Source organism: Oenanthe melanoleuca, chromosome 7, assembly GCF_029582105.1.
Source record: "Oenanthe melanoleuca isolate GR-GAL-2019-014 chromosome 7, OMel1.0, whole genome shotgun sequence".
In the NCBI taxonomy this organism is placed as follows: domain Eukaryota; kingdom Metazoa; phylum Chordata; class Aves; order Passeriformes; family Muscicapidae; genus Oenanthe; species Oenanthe melanoleuca.
Genome location: NC_079341.1, coordinates 20,111,917 through 20,139,136, shown reverse-complemented (window position 1 = coordinate 20,139,136; position 27,220 = coordinate 20,111,917). Strand labels below are relative to the sequence as shown.

General features: G+C 39.2%; 1 long non-coding RNA gene across 1 annotated transcript in view; it reads right to left on the bottom strand.

Annotated features, from left to right (window-relative positions):
• LOC130255780 (uncharacterized) overlaps nt 1-27,220 on the bottom strand; it is an 86,156-nt gene that overhangs the window by 35,119 nt on the left and 23,817 nt on the right. Inside the window, exons 5-8 of the long non-coding RNA XR_008840986.1 lie at nt 17,880-17,939; nt 17,237-17,314; nt 7,072-7,143; nt 5,425-5,544 (exon numbers count right to left, since the gene is read on the bottom strand). This is a non-coding gene — a long non-coding RNA (uncharacterized LOC130255780). The remainder of the gene's footprint in view (nt 1-5,424; nt 5,545-7,071; nt 7,144-17,236; nt 17,315-17,879; nt 17,940-27,220) is intronic.

Sequence of the window (27,220 nt, the reverse complement as noted above, 5' to 3'; positions counted from 1 at the left end):
TGAGATTTGGAGAGGGTTCAGACCACAGAGGCTCCTTAATTCTCACTAATTCATTTGCTTTCCTGATTCACTTGGCTTGGGATAACCTGCGAATGATAATGAACCTGTAAGGGGAGCGCTTAGTCCCTCGCCTTTGAATGTGCTCGGCATGGATTGAGGGCTTTCTGTGAATCTTGCAAGAGGAAAAGAATCTTATTAGCACTGATTGCCAGTCATGAGGTTGCCTCTAAAAATTGCTCTTGTATTTTTAACTCTTGCTTGCTTATAACAACCCCAGCTAAGGAGAGAGATGTGTTGTTTACACATTGAACACGATATTGTTCTCAACATTTACTCATTTCTCTTTGCAATTTCATCTAATCATAACACATTTGCTTTATGTATGTTATTACTATACCGCTATGAACACTTCATCATTTTTCCCATGATTATTCTACAAGTTCATAACTGGCCAAGTCCTCATCTCTTCACCCCCAGCTAAACATCCTCTTTGCATAAATGCATGCTCTCTAGAATAAAGGGTCTAATTTCCTTTTTTTCTTTTTTCCTATTAACCATTTCAGCAGAGCACAGCTGTACTACTTTTTATGTTACTAGGGGAATTGTTGTTATCTCATGTTGGTTCTTACCTTTTTTTTAAAATAAGTATATTGTGTGTCTAGACTTAAAAAAAAAAAAAAAGAGAGAATTCAAACTGGCAAGAATATCAGAAAATAAAACTGTGAAAATTATTTATTTTTGTTTCTCTCTGTCAAACAAGCATTCATACTAGGATTTTTAAATTATTATTTTTCCATTTATTTATGTAAATTTAGGTGACTGTACAGAAGAAATTAATGAAACTCTGAAATCTGTGTCAGAGTGATTCAGTTTAGACAAATTCCTTCTCAGGTCAGCAATTGCTAATGGCTGAGGATTCAGGGTCCAGTTTTGCATAGGTGCTTGTTATTACTAGAACCAAATCCTAACTCCTGACCCAACCCTGGGAGATCCCAGTATTCAGCAGCATGCTCTGCTCTGGTCACATCCTTAAAGGAATAAATTGCTTTATTACCCAACTCTACCTAGGAAGATTTACAAATGGGCAACCCCTCCTTTCTGCAAAACTGTGGTGCTTTTCTGCTGTTTATAGCTGTTTAATATGACCTATGTGCAGTCCTAGAAAACCAGTGCTTGTGTTGGCACTTAGTAACAAGACTGGCCAAGGGAGCCTTATTCATCTTCCACATCTGGGACACCTACCCACGAGCCAGAAATGAATGATGCTTTGTTAACACAAAGAAAAAATCCTTTTGTGATGATTTATTTACCTTGTGTCCTGGTGAGGATAGCATAGTGTTTGACTAAATAAAGACAATTACTTCCAGTTTCAGCTAACAAAATAATTTCCTAAAATCCTCTTGAAATATGATTTTTACGCTTTTCCCCTCCAATTTGCTGTTACCTCAAAAAATCTCAAAGTGACAAAATATTACACCCACTATTTCTCAACAGAATTTGCCAAAAAGGATAATTATGTGAGACTGCTAGAACTCAAATTTGAACTGAAACTACTTGTGTGGAAATACAGACTTCTGTTATGTTGATAGGCTCAACTCTTCTTCAAAGGGCATGAAAAAGCTGATCAGCCAATGGAATTCATGTTACATGGGAATTCTAAAAGTTTGACATTTGCTTGTTGAATCATAAAACATTTCTGCAGGACAGTTACCAAAAAAATCTTAACTTGCTTTGGAAATGTCACACAAAAATATCTACTTTTTGCATCAAAATGTCAAAACAAAACAATGATTTAGGCGGCTATATTTCAAAAATGTCAACTTGGTGCTTTTAATCAGTATTTTGGCTGTCTATGATGTGTAAATTTTACTTAGAATTTATTTTAGAAAATTTTATTGAATTTTACTTTTCTATAGTAAATCACGATTTTTTGTTGGAATTTTAATTTTTTTTTTAAAGTTCCTCACTAATAGGTTTTTTGTGCATATACATATATATACACACACATTTTTATTAGATAAATATATAAAATAAAGTATACTTCATTCAAAAGTATAAGTATATTTAAAGTATATAAAATATATAAGATAAAGTATATTTTACTCAAATACCATGAGCTGGAAGAGACCCAACCAGGATGATCCAAGTCCTGTTAATTCCTGGATGCAGCTCTCATAGGACACCTCTGCAGACTGTGGGGAGCACAGGAGCTTTCCTGTCCCTCACCAGTGTCTTACTGTCCAGCATTTTCTTTATTTATCTGGCTGGAGTTTTTTTCCCCCCACTGGAGCTCTCTGCTTATTGAATCTTCTCTTCTAGGACAACCTTCATTTACAGCCCCCCAGATTAATTTTAAACCCATGCAAAGCTCTGGAAAATGTGGAACAGGATTTGGTTGGGTCCTGTTCCTCTATTAATCAGCAATTTCCACCGCATTTTCCTCACCACTAACTTTCACTCAGCACTTTCAAAAATTTTGCACAATGTTGAGCAGTTTTACAGCAATAAAACACAACTCTTAACTAATCTATTATCCTTCTATGTATGAAAATGTGAGTGAAATTGGAAAGTGGAATTCACCGGCATTTTTCAGCTCAACTTGCAAATGTGCTGGAGAAGAAATTATTTTCTCCTCTTACACTCGAGTCAAAAAGCATCATTTGGAAAGTTACACTCATTTACATGCATTTCCTATTAAACTTTTCTATCATAAAACATAGCCTTTATGATCCAGACACATAATTTATTATGCAATGCACCACCACCATCATCACAGTGAATTGCATTTTAGGTGTTTATTCTAACAGGGAAGGTGATCAGCTTCAGCCTCCTTTTCATTATATGCATCATTCATCCTCCAGCACCAAGATCTCTGGATTCTGTAGCATATCCATCATTATCTAACTGCCAACTGTTTTCAGAGGTTCCACTGCTTTAAGCTCATTATTTCTTTAGAATGGGGACTCTACAGAGGATCTTTCCAAAACATACAGCAGCCAGCATGGCACATGTATACAGATGAATGGTGGGGGTTTGTCCTTCACAGCTTCTTTGTACCTCTTTTTAGCTCCAGAACTGCAGCATGTAATGAGCAGAAAATGCATACTTATATATCTAAAAATAATAAAAATTTAAATGGCCTTAAAAATCATAACCAAATAGTGGGATCCTTGTGTGGAAAGCCTGCTGTGAAAAATACAGATTGCTCAGTAGTTTGGGGTTACCATCTCCTTATAATGCAGACTAAAGCACATAGACAAAGAGCTCTGCTAAGATAAGGAATTTCTTTCCTGTCCCCATTTACCTTGCTGCATTTAATTTAATCAATAGCTGAATGGGGAAGAGGAGGAGAACTTGATGGTTCAAGAGACTGATAATAGGATATCGAACCTTTCATCTGTGTATCATTGATTCAACACAGGAATTGACACACTGGATCAGAGCAGTGTCTATCTCCTCAGACATGCTCTGTGACAGTGGCCTGCACCTGATGTGCTTCAGGTCAGAAACCCACCAGGTAAGCATTTATGAAATAACCTGCCCATAGGAAAGGCTTCTTCTTAACTCTCTTTATAATTTGGCTAATGTTCACTCTTAGGGTAGTCTGTAACTCAGAAAAACTTAAACCTTGTGGACTGCAACATAGGTGATAGATTTATTTAAATACATATCTAACTGAAGTCTGCATTCAGCTGAAGTCTTCACCACCAAGTTCCAGAGAAAAATTATGTATTAAAATAATTTCTAACTTCATTGCACTTCTTCTTAACTTGTTGTCTTATTAAATAAATAATCTCTTCTATACACTGTGTACCCATTATTATTAGTGGTCCATATAGTTCCTCTTCACTCTCATTAAAAAAAAAAAAAAAATTAAGCTTTTTAATATGTCTTGAAATGAAGGGCTTTTCATGCTTCCAATCAATTACACTGCTCATCTCTATACTTCATCTATTTATGATACATTCTCTTCAAGGCAGGATAACCACAACTGAATGTAGTACTCCAGGTCAGGGCATACCACTGATTTATTTAATGACATTATAAGATTTTGGGCATTATTTCTCTCCCAATCCTTTTGTATCCTAACAGTTTGCCTGCTTCTTTGACCCTTACTCTATACAGAGCAGAGACTTTCATTGAACCATCCAGTAGAAGGCACAGGTCTCCTCCTGAGTGACAATAATGATGTATTTGGATGGCTTAAATTATTCCTTCTTATGTTACATTTGTCAACACTGAACCATTATCCTGACCACTCAGCTAAATTTGTTAAATTTTGCCATTTTCCTTGCTCTTTTTTTTGATCTTGAATTTTCTGAAATATTTGAGCTTTCTTCGCTGTCGTTTTTGTTTGTTTGGTTGGTGGTTGGTTGGTTGGGTTTTTTGTGTTTGTTTTTTGTTTTGTTTTGGTTGTTTTTTGGGGGGCTTTTTGTGCTTACAAGTATCACATGCATTTTCCTTAATTAAAATACAGGAAAAATAAACCAATTTCTGCTATGAAGTCTGAAAATCCACCCACATGCATATACATGCATACATTAACCCTCTATAGGTTCACATTGCTTTTTCATTTCATTATTCTTCACTTAAACAGTTTCTAGTCCCTTCTTGTTTCTCTCTGTCATGGCTTTATCCTGGCATTATTTTCCTAGGAGATTTTTTTCCAGAAATTTAGTTAAAATACTTTTTTTGTTGTTGACATAACACTTTATGGCAGATTAGGAAAAAAGGCTTTCTTTATGTGTCTATGTCACTTTCTGTCACACCGTTTGTTTTGTCACTATTATATAACAGGAAAATCACAATATTATCATTCTGGTCCAATTTTAGGTTAGAAGGAGACATACTGAGTTGGCTTTTCTAGAAACATTCCTAAAGCCAAAGAAATCAGATTCTGCATTTGCAATTTTATCAATAATGCCTGTGTTTAATGGAAGATCATCTCAAACAGGTTTTTTTCAAATACTGCTCCAAGTCTCATGTTTTATCAACCAATACAGTTATGAAGGCAGTTGTCCTTGCTGGCCTGAGTACAGTAAGTTAGTGGTCTTGATTCAGGTCTTCATAAAATGCAAACCAAAACCCGAAGAGATTAGCCTGAGCAAATATACTCTGAACAAGCAGTGCAACAAAATGAGCAACTCTTTCACACCAGCAGGTATCTGGTCCTTTGATACTAGAATTAAGGAGGTTTGGCCTCATAGTAAACAAAATATCTTTCCATTTTTCTTCTGAGTGCTTTCCTCTGTGAGGAAGCAAAAGTTGAGACCCCCAGGCTTTTAACTGCCCTTAACAAGGAGCATAACACACTATGTTGACTGCAGGTGGAGAGCTTTTTAATGTCACTCTGTGTCTAATGCTATGTATAATACTTTGTGTTTGTTTCTCTTGTAAAGCAGAACTCTGAAATCCAGGAGCTACCATGAATGTGCTGTTCTGGCTCTGTGGACCCCGAGGCCACTTGGAGATGTGCACAAGTCCCTGCCTTCATTCTCCCCTACAGATCTCTCTGGACTGATGCACCCACAGCAAACCCATCAGCTGGAAGAAAGAAAACACAGCTTAGTTACACTCCAGATTTGCATCACTTCAAAGATGTTGAGGATGAGGGAAGTGTCTACACCCTTCACCCAGCCAAGGGGAGATGAAGACACAAAAGCCCTGGGATGCTCCATGGGAGCACGTGCTCCTCTCCAGCACCAAGTGCAGAGCACACAGATACCAGGCCAGGAGCTGTGGGTGCAGGGCATTTCTGCTTTAGGTCTGCATACACATCCCTCACAGGAATGTTGGCAGGATGGAAGATCTAGCCCATAGCAAGGGAAATGTACATCATCCTCAACATTACTCATGCCAGAAGTTTTTTCAGGTTAATTTGCAAGAAAATATGACCTGAAAACCTAAGACTGAGTTTCAAATGAGACAGTTATTTTAAGGCTTGGTTTACTAAGCCTAATTTATTACGTGAGATAACAGACTTCTGCAATCCACTGCATGGCTTCACTGCTGAAGTTAGTAATTCATGTGAATAATGCTGCTAAAAAAAACGATGTTATGTGATCAATCCACAGCAGCCAGTCATGGTGCCTAGACAGAAGCTATCTGGACTGTTTTTCCTGCAGCACAGAGTAGCTGAGAGGACTAGTTATCTCAGCTGCAAATATCTGAGTTACAGGAGCACAGCTGGAACATCACGGCTCCCTACCCCTGCACAGCCTTTCCTATAGCTAGAGCAGCATGCCACCATTGAGGGATGAAGATGAAAAAGTTTTTTAACTTGCTACTGTCATGCTTACAATAAAGCCTACTCTCATCTTTAGCATTTCTAAGTCTTTTTGGTGTAAATGGCATAAATGTAAAGCCTTCCTGCATGCCACCCTTGGTGGATAAAAGCAAACAACATTTTCATAAACAAGGTAAAGCGCTGCAATTACACAGAAAGTGAAAGTGCACTGAAATCCAAGACCAGGTAGAAGTGCACCCTTGAACTGCTGGGCACTCTAGAAAATACTTAATTCCAATTGAATAAAGTAGAAGATTGGAAGAAAAAAATCATTTTTTTAAGCAAAGAGCAGCAGAGTTTTCTCATGCATTAGGGCAGAAAATGATACTCTGTGGGAGTCAGAAGGTAATTTTTCTCCTTCAGATAAAATGTTGCACAACTGGCCAAGCACAACTCTAAATGATTTACCTACAGTGCATAAGGTATAAGATATTGCATTTAAGTCACAAGCACTGGTCAGCTGTTGTGCTATGGCAGCTTCTCTGTCTCCTGACTCCAAATCTTACATTAATGTGGGCAAAAGGTAGTTGGCTCTTTTGGACATCGACTGAAAAATCAGCATTAAAAACACTTTGAAGCACGGTCTGATATTCTAGTCCAACTAAGTGCTAGGATACTAGGATGAATGCATGAAGACTTTAGGAAGAGGTATGAATGCTGTGTTTGCATTTCAGCTTCAGTAAACATCAGGCACAGCCACAAAGAGAAAGAGTGAACTGCTACAACAGTGATTATTTACAGAAGAAAACAGTTCACAAATGGAGTAAAAAAAGTACGCAACTTACTTTTGTACTCTGTCCCTTGAGGAAATTCATTGTGTCTGTATCTCACAAGATGCAACTCCTGCAATTGGTGGCCTACATTAGGAAATACAAAATTAGATAAGGAACTGTAAACAGAGAAAGATAGATTTGGCAGTGTATGAGGTCCAGTAAATAATTAGTTCTTTTAGTACTTTATCAAGAATATAAGTGCAAAGAGAAGAGTCAGAGGCTAAAAATATTTTCAGGAGCCTTTCCCAAAGCTGAATATTGGCAATGCCTGCATTGTGGCATCATCTAAAATAAATGCTGAAAAAGCTGAGAAGGCTTTCCTGCAAAATCTTGTAAATCTCTGTCCAAGGAAATCACCTTACCCAGCCCATGGAGGGTCTGCTGATAGCATCTTTGTTATAAACATGGGCAAGTGCACGCCTGTCAAACTCACAGCCAGGGCTGTCTGCAGCACTGGGAGGAGAGAGTCCCTGCAGCACAGGGTGTTTGATGAGAAGCTCAGCAGCATCCTGGACCTGGTGGACAGAGCCTGCTGGCACTGCTGCCCCACGGTACAGCCAGGCAGATGGAGGCACCAGGCTGGAGGTGGCAGCAGGAGCAGGGATGCTGCAGGGAAGGTGGCTTCTCAATAACATTTCTGCTTCAAGCAACTTGTCAGCAGTCAAAGTTTCAGGTTCAGGGAGCTGTGGCCTCCTGAAAACAGCTGCAGGACTGATGTAACTGTTAGTTTATTTGGCAAGCTCTAATACATGGATGAGGTATTATGAGGCTTGATAAGGAATTCTGGATTTCCACATGCACAGCAGAATGGCTGTTTTAGTGGATTTTCACTAATTTCCCATTACTTCAGCACAATATAAGGAACCTGGAAATATCTATCAGACAATAACCAGCTTCCTGTTTTCCATTTTAAAAGCCTCTCATTTCTGACATGTTAATAGCTTTCATTCCAAACATTTGCTAATATTCAAACATCTTGAGAAATCATAGTAATTTCTCCCTATTTCATTTGTAGCTGGATATAAAAAATGAATTGTACATTCTCAAGACTGAGTGGCACAGAAGACAAGGACTTTTTGGCATATTCAGTGACAGTAAATCTTTGTCTTTTTATCCATCCAGGTGGAGAAGTATTTGCACCTTTTTTCATGCTTTTAATCAAATTGCAGACGACTCAGCTGACAGGCACTCCTCCTTTCATGAGCCTCTTTCAAAAGAGGTATGGCTTAAAGATTATATAACCTCTTAATAACCTTAATCAGGCTATTTTTCATTATGTTTTAATTCATTATAATCCTAATAAGTCTGTGGAAATCTAGAATTAAAATTTGTTTCTTTAATGACTTATCTTTTAAACATTAGCTACACATGGAATTAAAATATTATTTACCAAGAAAGAAACAGATGCATTGGTAAGACAAAACATTACCCTGTTGGATCTAGAGGTTTTATTTAGGGAGAACAAAACAAAATCTATAAGGAGCTGCCCTTTCTCCTCAGCCTAAGCCCAGAAGGTAATACTGATTTGTTACTAACCCTTCAAGTCACTATTTCATAGCTACTCCAACATCTTTTGGCAGCACATAAGATGTCCTGCTGCGTACAATTAACCAGTGTGCTGCTCGGGCAAGTGGTACTACAGCTCCCAGTGTGTGCACCATGGTCTCTTTGTTCTTTGTTAAACTACTGATCAATGAGGTCTCCATGCAAACACAGGGGCACTTCTTCCATATGCTTTGGGTCAAATGCTTGCTATAGGAGCCCACAATAAAAAAAAAAAAAAAAACAAACTTCTCTGCACCCAGCCCATAAAACCCAAAATACCCCAAAGAAAAGGGTCTCAAAGAGTGCCCAAAAGTGAGAACATTTTTGTGTATCTTAAGTACCTGCATGTCCAGCCACAGTCTGTTTCACTTGGGTTTTCCACTGAAGAAAAATAGTTATGGTAAAAACCACAAATATTACCTTTAGTTCCTTGGGGAGGAGGTATGTCTGGAGCTGTGGGAACAATGGGAGTTTCCAGCATAACTTGTGGTGCAAATTTGGGGCAAGCAGATCATTGCAAGGCAAACAATATCTGTAGCACATTTCTGACCTCCTCACTGGCACCTCACACTGTTTACAACCATCAGTCACTACCAAACAACAGGACCCAGATATAAAAGGGACTTTGAGGGAAGTTTTGAGATATGGGTTATCAGGTAGCACTAGATGCTGTGGTCAGGAAATGTGTTCAGCATTATTTAACTGTAAGATTATTGACTCTTTGAATGTAGAAGAATTTTTAGTGGGATTTTATGAATTACTAGTCTACAGATCCAAAATAGTAATATTACATGTGTGCATCTTGGTATTGTAGCCACAACAGCACTCCAAGTGGGTAGAAAAAGCTCAAGCCTCAAAAAATGCACTGTGACAAGTTTTTTATACTCCAGATACTATTTAACCAGTGTCATATGACTCAGAAATAGTTCAAATACTCAATAATTTTCCCAGTAGAGCCCAAAATGTAGAAAGCATCACACTTCAGGAGACAATGGGCCAATGATATGCAAGAGGAAAGTGAAAGGAAGAAGCAAGGAGCAGGAGAAAGACAAGATGATTTTACAGTCAGATTCTATACATTTAAACTGAAAAATTAGGTGCACTTAATAGTCTATTTGTGCCACCCTCCTCTGAAGTACTGGCTATTGTCAGAGACAGGAAATTGAGCCAGATGAACCCTAATTTAATATGGTTTCTCCTGTAATCCTATTTCCATGGAGATCTGTTATTTTACTGAAGGCAGCAGAACTAACAGATTCTGTTATTTGATAATTGTGAATCTGTTTTTGAGGATCTAACTGCAATAAATTGTCTACTTTCACTTCCTCAGATAACAAATTCTGCCTAGGGATCTTTTCAGTCAATGTGACACACACGCACAGGGCAGGCCTTCTGGCTCATGGCCTGCTACTCCCTACAAGTTTGTTTTGTGCATTTCTGTTTACCCAGCTGGAAATTAGTTAATAGAATTTTGAGTACTCATAACATTTAAACTCATTACTGTCTTACATGTTTAAAATAATGCATTTTAATACCACACCGGTATTTTAGTTGTTTCTCTAAATTCCTACTGTTTACAAAAACATGATACAGACCAACTGAAAGAACAGAGTTTGGAAGAAAAAAATTTAAAATCCCCAATCCCAAGAAACAAAAACCCCAGAAATCTTGGTGGACATTTACTTGCAACATAATTATCTACTGTTGTCGCAAACAAAAAAAAAGTGAGTTTGTGTGCTCAACACCACTTTAAATCTGCACTGCTCATGTTTCAAAAACCAGGCTCTGCTGCATCTGATGGCCAAGGGCACTGGGGAGGGCTGCTCTGACAAAGCCCAGGCTTGGTGTGTGTGAGCAGGGCTCGGGGCTCACACAGGCAGGGATGGTGGGGAAAATGGAGCTGTGCTCTGGCTCTCAGAGCTCGGGGGATGCAGTCTCCATTTGCTCATGCTCACTCACTGAGGCTGTTAGGAGGCAGTTAAAAAAATAATGAATACTGTTAAATATGTATTAGTAACTTGTTGTTAACAATAAGAGCTAATGGGAGGACATTTCCAAGCAGTTAATGATTGGCCAGAGGAGATGACTGGGGTCCTTAACGCAGTCAATCATTAAATGTGAAGCAATACCCGTGCTTTCACCCACTGCTGCTGTTTGCATCTTCCCTTCTCTCTTTACATCTCCAGCTCTCTGCACTCCATTGATGGGAATTCTATTTTCTTTTCTTACGTGCCTGCCTTATTCCCAGCCCTTAGTAACTAGCACAGAAAATCTCCACTCACAACAGTCTATGCAGTTTGCAATAAATTATGCTTGTATTGCTGATTAAATGAAGATTATTACTATGAAATATTAAAATGAAGACTTTATCCACATTTTAGCAATCACAGATGAAAAAACTACACAGATCAGTGTAATCCATTTATTGGTTTCTAGTGGAAAAGTCTTATAGGGAGTGTCACAATTCCCTGTGCATTTTGCATTAAGACCTGTGATTCAGCTGAAAGATATAAAAAAATCACACACAGTCAGACAGATCCCTCCTGGCTACACATCTGAGAAGGCTCAGGAGCATAAGGTCGACACACAGCAACTTATGCTTACAAAATGAGCCCAGGACCACCTGTTTCAGATGTTAGTATGCAAAGATTTTCAGGGTCTGGAGGTTTTGACCAAACCACACCACTCTTGGGGGATCTGTTCTCTCTCTCTCTTTCCCTCCCTCCTTTCTTCCTCCTACTAACCATGCCCACAAAAGTAAAGAAAGTTAAAGGACACCAAACTACTTCATGGAAGTATGTTTTAAGTAAAGAAGCTGTTTATCTCGTTCCAGGTGTTTGATCCTGAAATTGTTCAGCCATGAAAAGCAGTTCTTTGACACCAGAGTAATCTCTGGTGTTACTACAGGCTGACTTGTCACTAATAATAATAGTTCCTTTTTTTGAGTTACCTCTCCTTTTTCATCCATTGTTTCTGAGCTCTGCAGCTTAGTTCTAGCTTGAAGACAGTCACAGTGCATTTTCTTAATTACATTAACTCTATTTGCATAACGAAAAGGTTCTATGGCATTTCATGAAAACTCTGCTGCTTATTGTTGGACTTCTTTTTATACTTATAAAAATGGTTATTTTAAATAATGAGAACACTGCTCTTAGTTTCTTTTTAGGTTCTTTGTTTTGCATTTTTATCTATGACGTAGAGCTATCCTAGAATGTCTGCAAACAGATAAATCAGTATGTTAGTTATAGATGGATTTATACTCTTCCATAACACAAGCCATTCTTATTTTTAAAGTCCATTCCTTTGGAAATCAATCTCAAAAGACCGATTGGATGGTAAACTGCAATTTGTTGAAGCTGCGTGAAGAAACCAAAGGAAGCAATGGTATTCCAGGTAAACATAATTTCTTAAGAGGATAGATGAAACATGAACACACAAAGTTTGGGAAAGAGCAATCTAGTGTTTCATTTAGTAATTTAAAAATATTTTTCCTTTAGACAATTAAGCGCTGGAAGTGGACAAAATATTCAAGTACTGATGCCTTTCACTTTTTCTTTGGTTCAAAGCAATAGTAATTACAAATGCAATAATCACGGAATTTCACAGTTTTCAGTGTTTTGCAGGCTTTCCATAAAAATTAGTTTTACAAATTTGTATTATTCAAAGAGGTCTAATGAAGGTTTTGACTAAACTGCTTCTTCACAGTCTGTATTCCTGTCACTAATTACTGCTATTACAGAGGTAAGAGGCTCCTCACTTTCCCCCTAACTGGACAACACTAAAGATAATAAAGAAGAAGAAGTTGTTGAAGTCTTCTAAGGGAATCTTTAAGTCCCTTTTGGAGGGGAACAATTTGTAGACTAGGAAGTGCAAGGACAAGGGAGAGCGGCCAGATCATTTTAGAACTCTAAATACTCCTGCAATTACTTGTCTGAGAGATGGCTCATGTCTGCTTTAGTTCATTGGAATACTTTTAGGCTAGCCTAATTTAAAAATTGATCACAATCACATGGAAGAACTCTGTGGGGTGTTGTTTAGACGCTGCGTTTGGTGCGTCTGCCGCTGACGGGGACAGCCAGCTCTGCTGCTCGGAGCCCTCGCTGCCACGAGTCCGGCACATCAGTACCTTCACTGCCTGCTTTCGTTCTGAGAGGAGTGTCTCTGTTTGAGCCGTATCTGTAGGGCACAGCAGAGTCAGGCCTTCCTTGCGGTAGGTGCTTTTCAGAGAGCGCTCCCCGCTGCCGCGCTGAAAGCAGCTTACGTGTGGGATGAGTGGGCCCACCTCCAACTCACGGCCTCTGTCCTCCCGCTGACCCTGCCTCTGCTCTCCTTCTCCCCTATTCTGCTCTCGACCTCTTTTCACAATTGCCCATCTTCCTCTGCAGATGGTCTCTCTGCTGTTCTCTCACCTAATGTGGATTTTGATTTGTCACAGGGAAAAAAAAAAAAGACAACCAAGAGAAAGGAGGTTGGTTGTGAACTCCACATTTATGCTCCCTGAACAGAAACTCTACCTGCATGAAAAATCAAATAGGGAAGGGAATAAAACATGGTGATTTTGAGGCCAGACTTTCTCCGATTCCCTGAGAAGCCCAGAAGTCAGGAAGTCACTGTCAGCTCCCTGTTTCTGTGTTTCAGCCTTATTTTCAGCACAGGTTAGAATTTTTTGCCACCACTTTTGGCTCTTATTCGCCTTTCCTGGAGAGGGAAGCATATGGGAATGCTTGACAGGGCTTAAGATTCCGCAGTCCTGCGGTAGTGAATACCATTACAACGCCGAGCAGCCCTGAAAGTGCTCCGGCTTCTTCCCAAGGACAGCCCCAAATCTCCTTACAATCTGCCCGGGCTGTTCTCTGCAAAGCTCCACAAGACCCCAGGTTTTCCCCCGGAGATTCTCAGAGTGTTAAAGGAGAGCAGTGCTGTGTGTGGCTGAGCAGTGCTGAAGTGAGACCATCCAGTGACAAACACAGCCTGAGCTGGAGTCGGAGGCAGCAGCAGTCCTCCCTCCCCCTCAAACCCTGACAGTGCTTCCCTATCACTACAGATACATTATCTTATTTACAGAATTACAAACCAACGATAGGGCATGAAAATGCAAAGAGCTGTGCTAACCTGGAGTCTCTCAGTTTCCTCCTTTGGTAAATTTGTCTCATAATAAAAGGGATGTTTTTTGTCTGTGAATAATAAACACTTTGAGCTTGAATTAATTCAAATATTTCTCTCCTATCTCACTTGGTAAAATAATAGGGATATTCCAGGCTATCTCCTATTGCCCATTAATGTTGTGTATATAAATAAGCCAGGTTATCTTTTTCTTGTGAGAAATATTTTATCTAACAGGCTCTTGTCTAGTGGTTCCAGTACTCTACCACTCTAAATTAGGACACTTTATCTTAAGGCTTCATAATCTTACGAGACTATAATTGGAAAGTTTATAAAAAAAAATCCTGCTTTGTAAGCTTGGCAGCTGAGATAGAAAGAGGGAATGAGAAGGGCTACAGCAGAATTACACCATCACTGCTAGCCTGACTCCGCTTGACAGAGCCGTTTAATATTTTGACAAGACAAAATATAAAGCAGCATTTTATTCTGTAGAGACTTCACTAGACACAAGCATGGAAGTGCTTGTGATCAATAAAGTTTGCGGTGGAGAGTGATTTATTTACAGCAGGGTATTATGTAGAGAAAGAGCTGTGATATTTCCACAGGCTTTGACGGCATAATGGGCCCCTCTCAATCCTTACATGGAAGGGTTAGATTGTCATGGTTGCTCAGGCAGTATTCAAAACGTTATCTGATCAGCCTTAAAGACTTCAGAACGAGACAGATGATTAGTTACCCTAAACGATTCTCATCATGCAGAAATTGATGATTTAATATAGTCAATGACAGACGATTCCATTTGTACTAGATAAAGTGTCTGCGGTTTGTATCAATCATAATAGAGTTATTATTGAGCATAAAAGAAAAGCATGTTTAATATCATTAATTCCAGATATGTCGCTTTCCACATCTGGCATTCATCCATAGAGCAGAACCACTCCAGGCTATCATTCCTGCCTGTGTGCTGGTGACTCCAGTGTTTTTTGTAATTTCAAAATGTTTTTCAGCACCTCCAGCTAGGTGCAATAACAGTTTACAGATTACCTATGTCATCACATTTTGACAAACTTCTCAATCTGATGTGACCTTCATCTTTAGCCATCTGCTTGCCTTTGTTTCTGCCTTTTTTTTTTTTCTTTATAAACCTCTGCAGCTTAAAGCTGTAGTGGTTTGTTCCATATTCTTCTAGGTCAACATTTCACCTGTGTAAATCCAGAAACACAGACTGAAATGTACAGACAGTAACCCAGGTTCAAGTCTCAAGGTAGCTGACACTGGGCAAATCTCCCAGGTAGATGTTTTCAACACTTACATCAAACGCTTTTTAATTGTTAATTTTTATCAACAATCTCCGCATAAAAATTGACATTCAAAAAATATCCTGTGTGCAATCAGCCCTTCTGCAGGGCCTTTCTTTTTTTTAATTTCTAAAACATGTGGAGCAGAGTGTGGATGTTTCTAAAACCAAATCATAAATACCTATAAGGGATTGAGCAGAAAGCGTGCTGAAAATGCAGCTCAGTCCACTGCCTGTGGAATCCATGCATTCAGCCATGGAACCCCAACACATACACTAGAGAATCCAAACACGTGTGCCACTGCTGTCCAGGAGGGAAACTAAAATCCCAGAAAACTGCTGCATCTATGTACAGATATTTTTTCTCCCTATTTTCCCGAATCCCAGCTAAAACTTCAAAGAGGAGTGGGTTTTGTGCATTTATTCACTCAGATGGACAACTGCATGGTTTTAAGTGATAAATCCTCAGGAAAAAAAAAAAATTAGAGCTACAAAAGAGTGTGAGTAAGCTTGTTTCTGAACACTGAGTCCAAGATTTCGTGTTATATTGTTCAAATAAGAAAATTGGTGAGGCGTTCTTTTATATGCCCTCATAGAATCCTCCTCACCCTTTTCCCCCCTCCTTGCATGGGTGTTTTATACCAGTGGGGAGAACAGTCCAAATGAGCTGGCCAGCTGCCAGTTCAAACAGCAGGAAGTTTACTGGTGCTGGAAGCTTTATTTATTTTCTGTTTTATTTTGGAAGGCGAAGTGAAGAAAGCTGGCAGCATTTCAGGGGCAAAGAGTTGTCCTGCACTTCAGGCTCTGCTATCAACCAAGCATTGTAACATCTCCTATCCTGCAGAGTTCAATTTAAAGATCAAATCCATGACTTACCTCCTCCTCTCTACTGTTACTCCTCCAATAGAAATCCAAACCATCTGTGTAACTACTAGTGTATATTCAAGTATCGTAAAGGAGTGGTAACTACTGCGTAGGTAGTACAAATTAGTTGGTAATTCTGTGCAAAACAAGGCAGAAAGTTAGGCACAGCTCTAAACTGACTAAATGCCCAGATAAGGCAGTTACCAAGATCAGTTAATATTAGTTAATAAAAGTCTTGACCTTTCTAGTATGTTTTTATTCTCTCTGTAGTTACTGATGTTTCCTTCAGTGGTGAAGCCATTTTTCCCAGCAGGGAAGAGCTTGTGGCTGCTGACTCTCAGTCCTCCCTTTTGTGCTTCCCATTCCATTTCTGCAGACCATGGCCCACAAACCAGACTGGTGAAAGGATGCTGTGCTACCACCAGACCTCTCAGCTCCTCTACTGGCTCCTTTTGGTGATCTGGTTTGCAGAACCACCTCTGAAACTGCTCCTCCAGAGCAGCCAAGAGAGAAGGGAGCTGCCCTGATCAGGTGAGAATGAGCAGCCAAGGGAGGTGAGGAATGCCCTAAGAAGGCATTGATGGCAGGGGACATGCTGCACCAGTTCCATCATCAACAGCACCACTTCTCAGGGACTTCAGGCAGAGACTTCAGCCTCAACCAAGATTGTTTTAACATCTAAGACAGAAGTCATCCCTGGGAAACTACCAACAGCTGCTGACCTCAACATTATTTACCCCTGTGACCCAAATTTCTGAATACAGGTGAAATAGGTACAATTTTGGTCAATCCCTTGAAACAAAAAAAAAAAAAAAAGAACAGATATCAAGAATGAGACAAGGAGTAATCATTACCTAATTTTGGTTAGTGCTTTTCACATTAAAAATTCTTCCATTGTGAAAATAAGATGAAAATTTAAGCATTCGATACAGGAAGCTATAAATATAAAATATAGGTGCAGAATATAGCATATGGCTTAAAGTAGTAATGATAAATCACCACATAACTCAAGTTCACTCGACAGCTGAAACTGCCAGAGCAAAGTAACAGGTGTCTGCTTCCTCAGTGTCATTAAAGATTTTCATACAGTTATTTCTTGCTGCAAATAAGTATATACATAGGTGCATTTGTATGTAAGTGTAAATGAGAGGAACTGCTACCACTGAGTTAGAAAAATAAAGAGAGCATGTTTTCAGTTCTTTAGGAAAGCCCTGAAAGAAGAAAAAAATGTTATTTTCCTCTAAATCTGCTTACTGGAAATTACCACTACCTCAGAGGACACTTAGCTTTGAGCTTTGATTTCTAGCACGAGACATGGGGGAAGATGGCTGGTTTGACAGGTGTCAGATGATGTTAGCATGCTCTCACATGTTCTCTAAGAACCATCCCATGGAAAATCTATCCACCATCTTCTCAAGGAAAAAACAGAAAGAAAATTCCTAAAACCTGAAAGGAAAAAATAATTCTAATTATTCTCCAGCATTTAAAATCTTCTTATGGAAGAAAATGGCTATAGGTAAAACTAAAAATAAATGAACTCTGAAGGAAGATTTAGGAAGAGCTGGAAGAATGAGATATCCTGGATAGGTAGAGATTTTTAAAGAAAACTGAATTACTATCTGAGTAAGATAAAAATAAGAAAAAAAGAAAAAAAAAAAAAACCAAAACAAAATCAAAAACAAAACAAAACAAAAAACCGAAACAAACAAAAAGACACAAAACTCCCTGTTTATTCACTAGTTTTGTGAGCCAGCTGTGATTTACATCTCCTTGTCCAACAACAGGATGTTCCCATGAGAATCAATCTTTTTTCAGTTTCAGACCCGTCTCCAAAATCTCAAGATGTTTGGTTAAAGTGACATTTCAGCCACTTTCCTTCAGCAGAAGTGACACTGAGCACAATAGCAGAGAAACTGAGAGAGGGCTCTATGTAGACAGGCAAGAAAATCAAACTCAAGAACCAATGCTGTGTGGAGCCACTTAAAGTCAAGACATATATTTTATTTCTCACCTTTCAAGCAAATAAATGTCTTTTGTGTCCACTCTTTAGGGTTACATGGAAAAGTGAAGCCTTGGAGACAGGAAAGAAAGAGACAACAGGTTATTACAGACCTCACTGCTGTCCTGGGCAATCCTTCCTTTTCTCCATACAGTGAATTAGCTCTTTGTAGAAGAATTGAGTTCAAGTCTTAAGACATAGTGAATTACTACTCTAATTTACCAGTGTCAGCTCTGTTTCAAACCACTGTTAATCATTTAGTTTTTTGTGTTTTACAAAGTTGAGACAGATATTTCTAAATGTATTGTGGGACACATAGGGGTACGTCTTACCTACTTACACATATATATTTCAATAAATTCATAGTTATTAAAATTCATCAATAAGAAACTGTGTTTGAGTTCCAATTTATCTTGTGGTCAACACCGTCCAGTAATTTTGTCCTTTTTCTTTTCTTTTTTTTATGCAGGTCACCCATTCAGTTAAAATTCTGTCAAAGCAGTGCAGTTGATCTAATTCTTTGTAATCAAAGCAGTAACTTTGAGTTTTAGTTTGCTATAATTGTACTGCCACAGACTTTAAACACTCTAAAACATGGGGAGGGGGTATGGTGTTGCAGCCCCAGCAAGCACCACCTCAAGTCTCTGTGGCCTCTCCATAGCTTTCCAGTGCCTGTCATATTATCATCTTTCCACTTGATCTTATGAAGAGTTTATATTTGCACCCTGACAGTTTGATATTATTTTTCTTCTGAACTTGATATTTGATGCCTCAGCATAACTGAAAGCAAATCCACTCACAGTATCATGCAAAGCAGAAGTGCTCTTTCCCCCACCACTTGGTTTTGCACAGCTTCCCTAAGCCCTGGGTTTTCTCCTCAACATTTCACTCTTAGCACTCTGTTTGCTGTTCCCTCCAGGAGGGATTTTGCTGTGCATTTTCCTCAACTGGATCTCCTATTCTGCCCTTAAAATATGCACATTTCTAACAGTTTGTTTTCCTTCAAAGAGCTAAAAGCATAGCATCATCTTCCCCTGGCTCTCTCTTGCTGGCTGCCCAACAAGGAAGGAGTGGGCTCAGAAGGATTATCACAGGAAATAAACCTGCAAATGGACAGGGCAGAGAAGAAAACCAATCAAGGTGTAAGTGCATAAGATGCACCTGAGTGATGCTGTTGGCAGGAAACCTTTGGAAGAGTGAGTGGGTTTGTACTGCAGTGAGCTTCAGAAAGGCTTTCTGGCTTGGTCTGTCATTCCCAACATGAGGAATAATGCCTTTAGCTGAAACAACTTGCAGAGAAATCTAATATTAAGAAAAATGTAAACACAGTTGATTGATTCAGAGCTTGTATCCTGATGTGGAGGTTCTGTGCCTCACAGATTATCTCTGTGAGAATACAGACACAATCCCCAGCTTGTCCCAGTCTGTAGGGCCCTCCTTACAGGGCTCAGGTAAAACAAATCTCATTAGAAGGGCTCATTTCCCATTCCTGCACAGTCATAAGTTCCCTGTGCACTCCACGTTCCTGGGACCAGGCATGTGGGAGGAGAGTTCTCTGCCACATTTTTGGACAGGATTCTAACTGGAATACTCTCCTCACATACTAGCATGACCTTTAGCCAATATGATATGGATAAATTCCTGTCCATATAAAACAAAAGCTCAGTAAAAATGTGTGGAGATGTCCAATCAGTATCAGTATATCAGGTTATTATTAGTTGTCCCTTCCCTTCTTATGATTAGGTCTTTTTCACATAAAATGCACTAGAAGGACCTATTAAGGACAAGGCTGTGAAAAATCAAAATACCTTTGATCAAACTTGTTGAAAATGAAACCAAAGAAAGGGAATCTTACAGCCCACATTATATAAACAGATAACAAAGTAAAAATGAGTGTATTTGCTGCCACCCTACTTTGCAGCACACACAGTGTACACCTACCACACAATAACATACATTACTGAATAATAAATCACACTTTGATCCAAATAACCCAAAGCATTTTACAAGCACTAATTAAAATTTGAAATATCTCTCTGAGGTACTTAAACAACAATGTACATAATTTGTAGGTGGGAAAAGTGAGCCAAGGGAAGGTTAAATTACCTCACTCAGGATGAGAAGGGGAATCAGTGAAAAATCAGGAAGATGATATGTCTGTACCCCACTCCTTTCTACAAACTGAGGGCATCTGTCCTTGAATCTGCAGAGTGAGCAGTATAGTAACTTTAAAAGCTTGCCCAGATTACTTGTCAGAATGCACTTAATTACTATGAATTTTAAGTATCTGGTTTCAAACTACTGTTAGGCTCTATCATATTTCTGTTTCCCAGTATTGCAAGACTTAATGGAAAAAGCAATCCCTGCTCATCATACAAACCACTTCTGGATCTGACTCAGTGACAACTGGATACAGCCACGTGAGTTCTCCTGAGATGGCCACTAATTGGTCCTTCATGGCAAGTACTGCTGCCTCCAGGAATTTGCATTGCATCACACAGAAACATAAGAACTGTGAAATAATTACAGAACAGCTACAGGGAGAGAGTGTTGCCACAAGCAATGCTCTGGCCTCTCCTCCTGGGCTGTGTCAGGCTCTTCCCAAGCAGCAGCAGGGCCAGCAGGGGCAGCTGCCCTGCCAGCAGGAACTCCCAGTCCTTCCACTGCACAGGGGCATCAATGATGTTTTCCCCCATCCTCCTTCTGGGGATTAATGTTTTGCCTAATTGTAACTATACCTGCCCTCATGAAATTATCTGAATTGCAAAATAACCAAATAAAAATTGCCATATTTCTTTTCTAGATTTATTTTTCCCCCTGTTAGCAGGGGGTCATTCCTCAGCAACAAGCAGGAGGATAGGAGAGGAGCAGGAGGCAGAACTCTGTGTGTGGAGGAGTGGCCCCTTCAATAGAATTGTTCACAAAACTTGCACAGCACTGGAGGCAGTTTTGTGACATTCCTGGGGTATTTAACATTATTGATCTTTTTTGACAAATGAGTAATGTAACATGTTCATTACCATTAATCATCCCTTTTCTAATTCAGGTAAACAAGGGGTAGTTTGGTTCATGCTCAGCTAATATCTATTTTCTTAATTATTTTTACAAGGACCCTGTTTGATGAAATTCAAATATGTATTTATTTGGAAGAGAAATATTTATGTTATTTTGATTATAGCAAAGTACTCCACGAAGGATCAACTTTCCTAGCTGTGCTATTCAAGAAACAAAAACCAAACACACTGTTGTGCCTTGGAACTGCATTTTAAAACTGGGTCTGCTGGCTTTGGCTCTATTAGCATGGAAGTAGACAGCTAGTTTCACAACAATGCTGGGTGGAGAAGAATCAGATTTCCATTCCCTTGCTTGCCTTTGGCAGCTGGGCTGTTATTAGATGTGATTAGAATCCCCACACGCTCCCATCACACATCACCAGCTCATGGGCTGCCCATGCAAATGCTGCTCCCAGAAGGTCCTGTTTGCTCAGCAGGTGTTTGCTTGGGTGTGAGCTGAGAGCACACATGGGCTGGCTGGGGCACTGCTTTTGCCTGCCTCTCCACCAGGAAGGAATGTCACAGATCCCCCACCCTTTCCCCAGCTCATCAGCATCCTTTATCCCCAGGATGTCAACCACCCTGCAGGGGACAAAGAAGCATGAAGAGTCTGATTTCTCCAACATATCCTTCTCGTTGTCATATATTTCAATAGCATTAAATATACTTCCTCGTTATCTGCTCCAAATCTCTCTAGTTAGACCTGTCAAGAGTTGGTAAATGTACTTCTCAGGTTGCTTTAGCTGGCTCCTTCATCTGCTCATGCTGACTTTGCTGCCTTTTCACCCCCTTTTCAGTGCTGATACTGAGACTCTTCTCACTGGTTTTTAAACACAGACTTTTTAAACCAGATTTTGAGCTGGGCTATTTGTTTTCCTGGTAACTGTAGGCAGGAGCACTGAAGCCTAAGCCCAGTGTTTCCAGCCCTGCTGCTGCCCTGCTCTCCCAGGAGCTCTGCAGCCCCTGTGCTAAGAGCTGTGGTGCTGCAGCATTTCCCATGCCCTGCCTTTCTAACATTTGTGGCTGCACTATTTTTAGAAGGGATAAAGGTGATACTGCTATTTCCCCCTATTATTACTATTTCAGTGCTCTGATGCTGTTCTACATGTGCAGTACTGACAGGCTGATCACAGAATAATTTATAAATACAGACCTAAAGCACATTTATTTCCCCTAATGAACATACCAATAATGCTTTCACAGTGATAACTGTGTTTCCTGAAACCAACAAACCCTGAAATAATATTGACAGGACCAATTGCTTGAAACTTGGTAGAAACAGTTTATATTGAAGATATAAGAAGTCACAATAGAAATCCTGAAAGGCAAATGTCTCCACAGAGAATAAAAGGTATGATAAAAAAATTGCTCTTATATTCTAAAAACACAGTTTCAATAATTTATCATGTCATTTAAATGACTGAATAGAGGTAAATATTGAGATTTTTATGGAATAAAAAGGAACTATTTCTAAAATATGCTATTAGCTAATACGGAGCTGTCATTTCATTTTTTAAGAGCCTCAGTTTCCAATAATTGAATACCAAGCCCTAAGAATGTTTTTTATTAGAGTTCCACAAAATTCTCTCTTATGCCTTTGAATGCAAAAGAAAAAGTGAAATTGACCTTCCAACAAGTCCTGATTTTGGTGAAACCATTGTAAAAAATCCACTGTTTACATAAATTCAGTTAGTTAAGGTATCCATTAATAAATATGTGCTGCAGTCTCATATCATTTTCTGGTATAAAGATTTTTAGGGCACATGAAGATCTCCTCCACTGCCTTACCCCTTTTTACTAACTGATTTTACACCACACAGATAGTGGTGTACAAATGAGAAAAAGCAGCTTACTCCTACTTCTTGGGCTCTTAGTGCCTGATGGCTGATTCACAGAGAAAGGAGTTTAAAAGTGAATCATTTCAGAGGGAAAAAAGCTAATAGATGATAGCTCTGAATTGGATCAGCTAGGCAAGAAATAAAACTGGAGCTTTGCCAAGCTTCAGATACCTCCAAGAAGACGATGTCAGAGGAGTTTCAGACATATTGCCTTGAAAATGAAGTTAGAAAGAGAAGGACTGAGCAGTAAATCACAGAAAAGATGGAAACTGAGACAATGTAAAAAGAAACTTGACATCTCAAATAGTAAGGGGACTAATAAGGATTGTACAGAGAGCTGTCCCTGACAGCACTGAACTGGTCCACATGGGTAGACTGGAAGAAATGGAGGTAGCACAACTCCTCTCCTTTCCTGCCTGTTGTTTTAGGAGCATCACATTTTGCTGGTCTGATTCAGTTAAGGCAGAGACCAGAAATAAGAATCTCATGTCATGAAACTGCACTTAGAAAATGCTTTTGGTCTTTTAATCCACAGCACTAAGGGTCATTTTGGTCTTTAGGGACACAAGTTAACTCTACAACAACAAAATTCATCTAAGAAGATCATGTGGTTGGAAAACATTTTTATTTGTCCTACTTTTAAAGCATGGCAAAATGAGGAAGAAAAGAGCATGTCTTTCTCTTCCACCTCTGCAAATTGACACAAAACTGAATGATTCCAGTCAGGTATTTTAATAGTTTTGCTGATATACTTTCTTCATCTGATGTTATCACTGGCTGCTTTTTCCACTGCCATTAATACCTGCCTGTGTTTGTAGACAGGTAAATAGCTGCTGCACAGCATAACTCTCTTACATGATTATCCTCTAGAGACCTTAGTTTTATTTGCAGCAGTTCTCTGTCTTTTGACAAAGCAAAGGAATGTATAGATAGATAGTATAAAGCTATAGAAGAAATTCAGATACATGGTATTGTCTACTAAAACATTTCCTGATTGTCTTCGACTACCTGCTGGCTCCATTACAGCCTTTCAAAAATTAGAAATCAAAGACTAGGGAAATGTTCTCAGATTTGTAGTGTTCATAGTGGGCTTCTCTGCAGCTTCACAGAAACTGCAACATGTTAGCAGTTCCTATCACTGACATTCCCTATATTTTTTGCAGCTTCAGCTTGAAGTTTTCTTGCTTTGATATAAATCATTGCAACCCTGCATCATTATGTAGCAGAATCACACTGCACAGGGTAATAGGGGAAGCTGATAACTGGACTTTGGCTGATTATGATTCTTTGCCTTAATAGAGGGAAATACTTTGGAACTTAAAACTCCCCAGTATAGGACAGTCAGGTTTGAACAGCTTATCAAGTTACAATTTTTCTGATGACTGATAACATGCTGGTGACCATGACAGGCTCACAAGAATACAAACAAATTCTGTTTGGAAAGAAAACTAATTGAAAATTTTACGGGTTGATGTGTTCTCCTGTTATCCTTCTTATGCTTTCTGCTTTTAGTGGAGCTGATCCAAACATCTCAGGGTTGTTTAAATAGCAACTTTAGAGTTTGCTGGGGTCATGTATATGTTCTTCAGTGCCTGTTTTGCATATAGGGTGCTGCCCAAGTTTACAGTCTATTTATTTAATATTCCTGAAGGAAGAAACTTTAAATGAAGAACAGGATTACGCACCTGACATGATCCCTCCACAGGCTACAACTCACTTTGGTATTACTGCAGCTACAGAAGCCACTTCCAAACCCCAGTCTTGCTCATATGAATTTGTAATAATGATATGCAGCCTATGACAGCCTCTTTCTCAGATTTGCTTTTCCAAGCAGCCCTGCTGAAATTAAAATTGCAACGCAGATCAATTTCTGCAGGGAAATTGAAACAAAAAGAAAATAATGAATAAGGGAAGATTTCTTATACATAATCATTTATACTCCTAAAACTTGCACCTTTGATTGCTGACCTCTGAAAGGTGGAGAAAGTACCTGTCCCCTGAGTAGATACTCAGAGCATAGATTTTGTCTACTGTGACTTCGTATTCCTATAGCAGATTTTTTTTCCCCTACACAATAATTCTCACATGTATTAACCTATGAAGAGAGAAAATTGGATGTATTGTGTATCATGTTAAAAAGACCTAGTGTAGACTGAAGAAAAGGCATAAGTATTCAAGGGAATAAAAAGATTTTTAAACACTTCCCTGATTTCTCTTTTGTTAGTTTATATTTGTGGATGTGAAGACAAACTTTGCACTAGTTTCTGAGATGATAAAACTTCCACATGGTGCAAGGAAATTCACTTTGAACAATAATGAGCAGTCACCAGCTCTTTCTAGCAGGTTAAGGGTTATTTTAGATATTTAAAATCACCAGAAAAGCTTAACAGTCAGTAGCAGAAAACTTCTGAATTTTTATCCAGGATCTCTATCTAGCTGGAAAAGTGTACCTGAAGGTTGCTACTACCCAAAATTACATTTGGACACACAGGCAGGTGCCACTGTCACTGAAAACAGTGAAATAAGCCCTCCAACCAGTTTGCTGGGTTAGAAAGTTGACATTATTAGCAGCACTGGATGCTTGGGGAATTCTCCTCAAAGCATGCATACCTAGTAGCCTGAAAGACCAGGTTATATTCCTCAAACTAATACATATTCATCACATTCCTGAATACATGCATATATGCTAATTGTTTCCATGGGCTTGTTTGGATTTAGTTCTGGACCTTCTGATGAATCTTTTCTCCTTGAGATTACTGAAATATGTGGTCAGGTCATAATGGACTTCTGCCATTCTTTGTCCTGACACACAAGTCTTGTTCTCAAAACTAAAGATGTTTGCTAGTACATATTAATCACTAAAGTAAATAAATAAGGAAGTATTAGTTGGCACAAGACTTATTAGTCTTAGATGTAGGGAGTTAAAACAAGGCCACATAAATCTCAGGTTTGTTTGTAATAAACACTGTATGGTACAAAACTAAGCATTAACTGTGAATATAGGGATCATAAACTATTGAGCTAAAATTAAAAGAATTTTTCCAACATCTTCCCTTACTGTTGCTCAGACCTCTTCTTAAAAAAATTAACTTGCTCTGCAACACCATTAGACAGAGGTTCTGTAGCTTGAGCACAGAATCTCTACTGACCTCAGAAATTCTTACAAGCAGCTAGACTTTTACCTTCTACAGCTGTTGACAAATGCTCTCACATAAGGTTCTGTGGGCTGTGATGAGCCCATATCACAGTATGTCGTGCAGAAATTTCCTCCAGATCACATGCATCTAATTGCAGCTCTGAACAAGTTGCAGAGCAGGATTGTGAAGTTATTAGTCTTCATGTTCCTCTCACATGTGCGGGTCCATGTCAGAGAGGGGAGCCACTGGGCTTGGCACCATTTGAGTCAAGGGAAAAGAAAATAAATCTTATGAAAGAAAGATCATTCACTGGCCCTCTCTGCTTAATATTTTCAGCACAAAAGTCATAGTGGTCCAAATGCACAAAGGACAAGAAAGTAAAGGCAGGTTTTGAGTCAAATTCCAAATTCCATGCTCATGAATTCTCCTCCCCTGACAGCCCCCAAACACTTGGGCACAAACAAACCTTGGTGGAGGGAAATCTCCTTCAGCAATTATCTGGGGAGACAAAATTCAAATGAGAAGAGGGAAACTTAGTTTAGATGAGAACAGATTCCCACCTAGTGACATTGGTGACAAATGTAACCACCCAGACTGGTGAAAACCTCAGGGGGCCAAGCAGGCACAGCCAGCATCAAAAGCCCAAGTTTTATTTGCTCCCAGGGCTGAGCTGTAGGGAACACCTGCTCATTACAGAATTGTTTTGACTTCCTCCTTCCATATCCCACTCCTCTGTGAGAGCACTTTAGTCATTCAGGCCAGATCTGATCACATTTTCTCCTATTCTCCATCCTCTTTTGGCTTCTGGGCATCTTTAATATGCACAACAAAGTGTCAGTTTCATTACCAGCAATCTGTATTCAAGGATATAAAATTTGTGTAAATTCCACAGCATTGCACAATGTTTCCATTTAACCTGAATGAAATTCAAGTGCAAATGAGGTGTTAGTCATTCATGAATAGAACCCATAATGTGTAGACATGGTTTTTTTTAAGGTGAATTTAGTACCAAGCAAAGGTGCCCAATTGACAACACTGAAAACTGAAGTCCTCTCTGGATTCTTGTAAAAGGGGTGATGAGGGAAGGCAAGCCACACTACTGCTTGTAAGTGCTGACAACTTGCACTAGGGATGGAAAGATAATTCAAACATAATGTCCCTTTAAGGCTTCACTCTCTGTAGAGGGAGTATTAGTCCCTACACAAATCTAGTGGATTTTGTGACACAAAAATTTCAGGGTATGGAAGACTGAGAAATGCAGACCTCCAAATCATTTCATCATTTCACTTAAGGCACTCTGTAATGAGATTTAATCAACTTTGAAC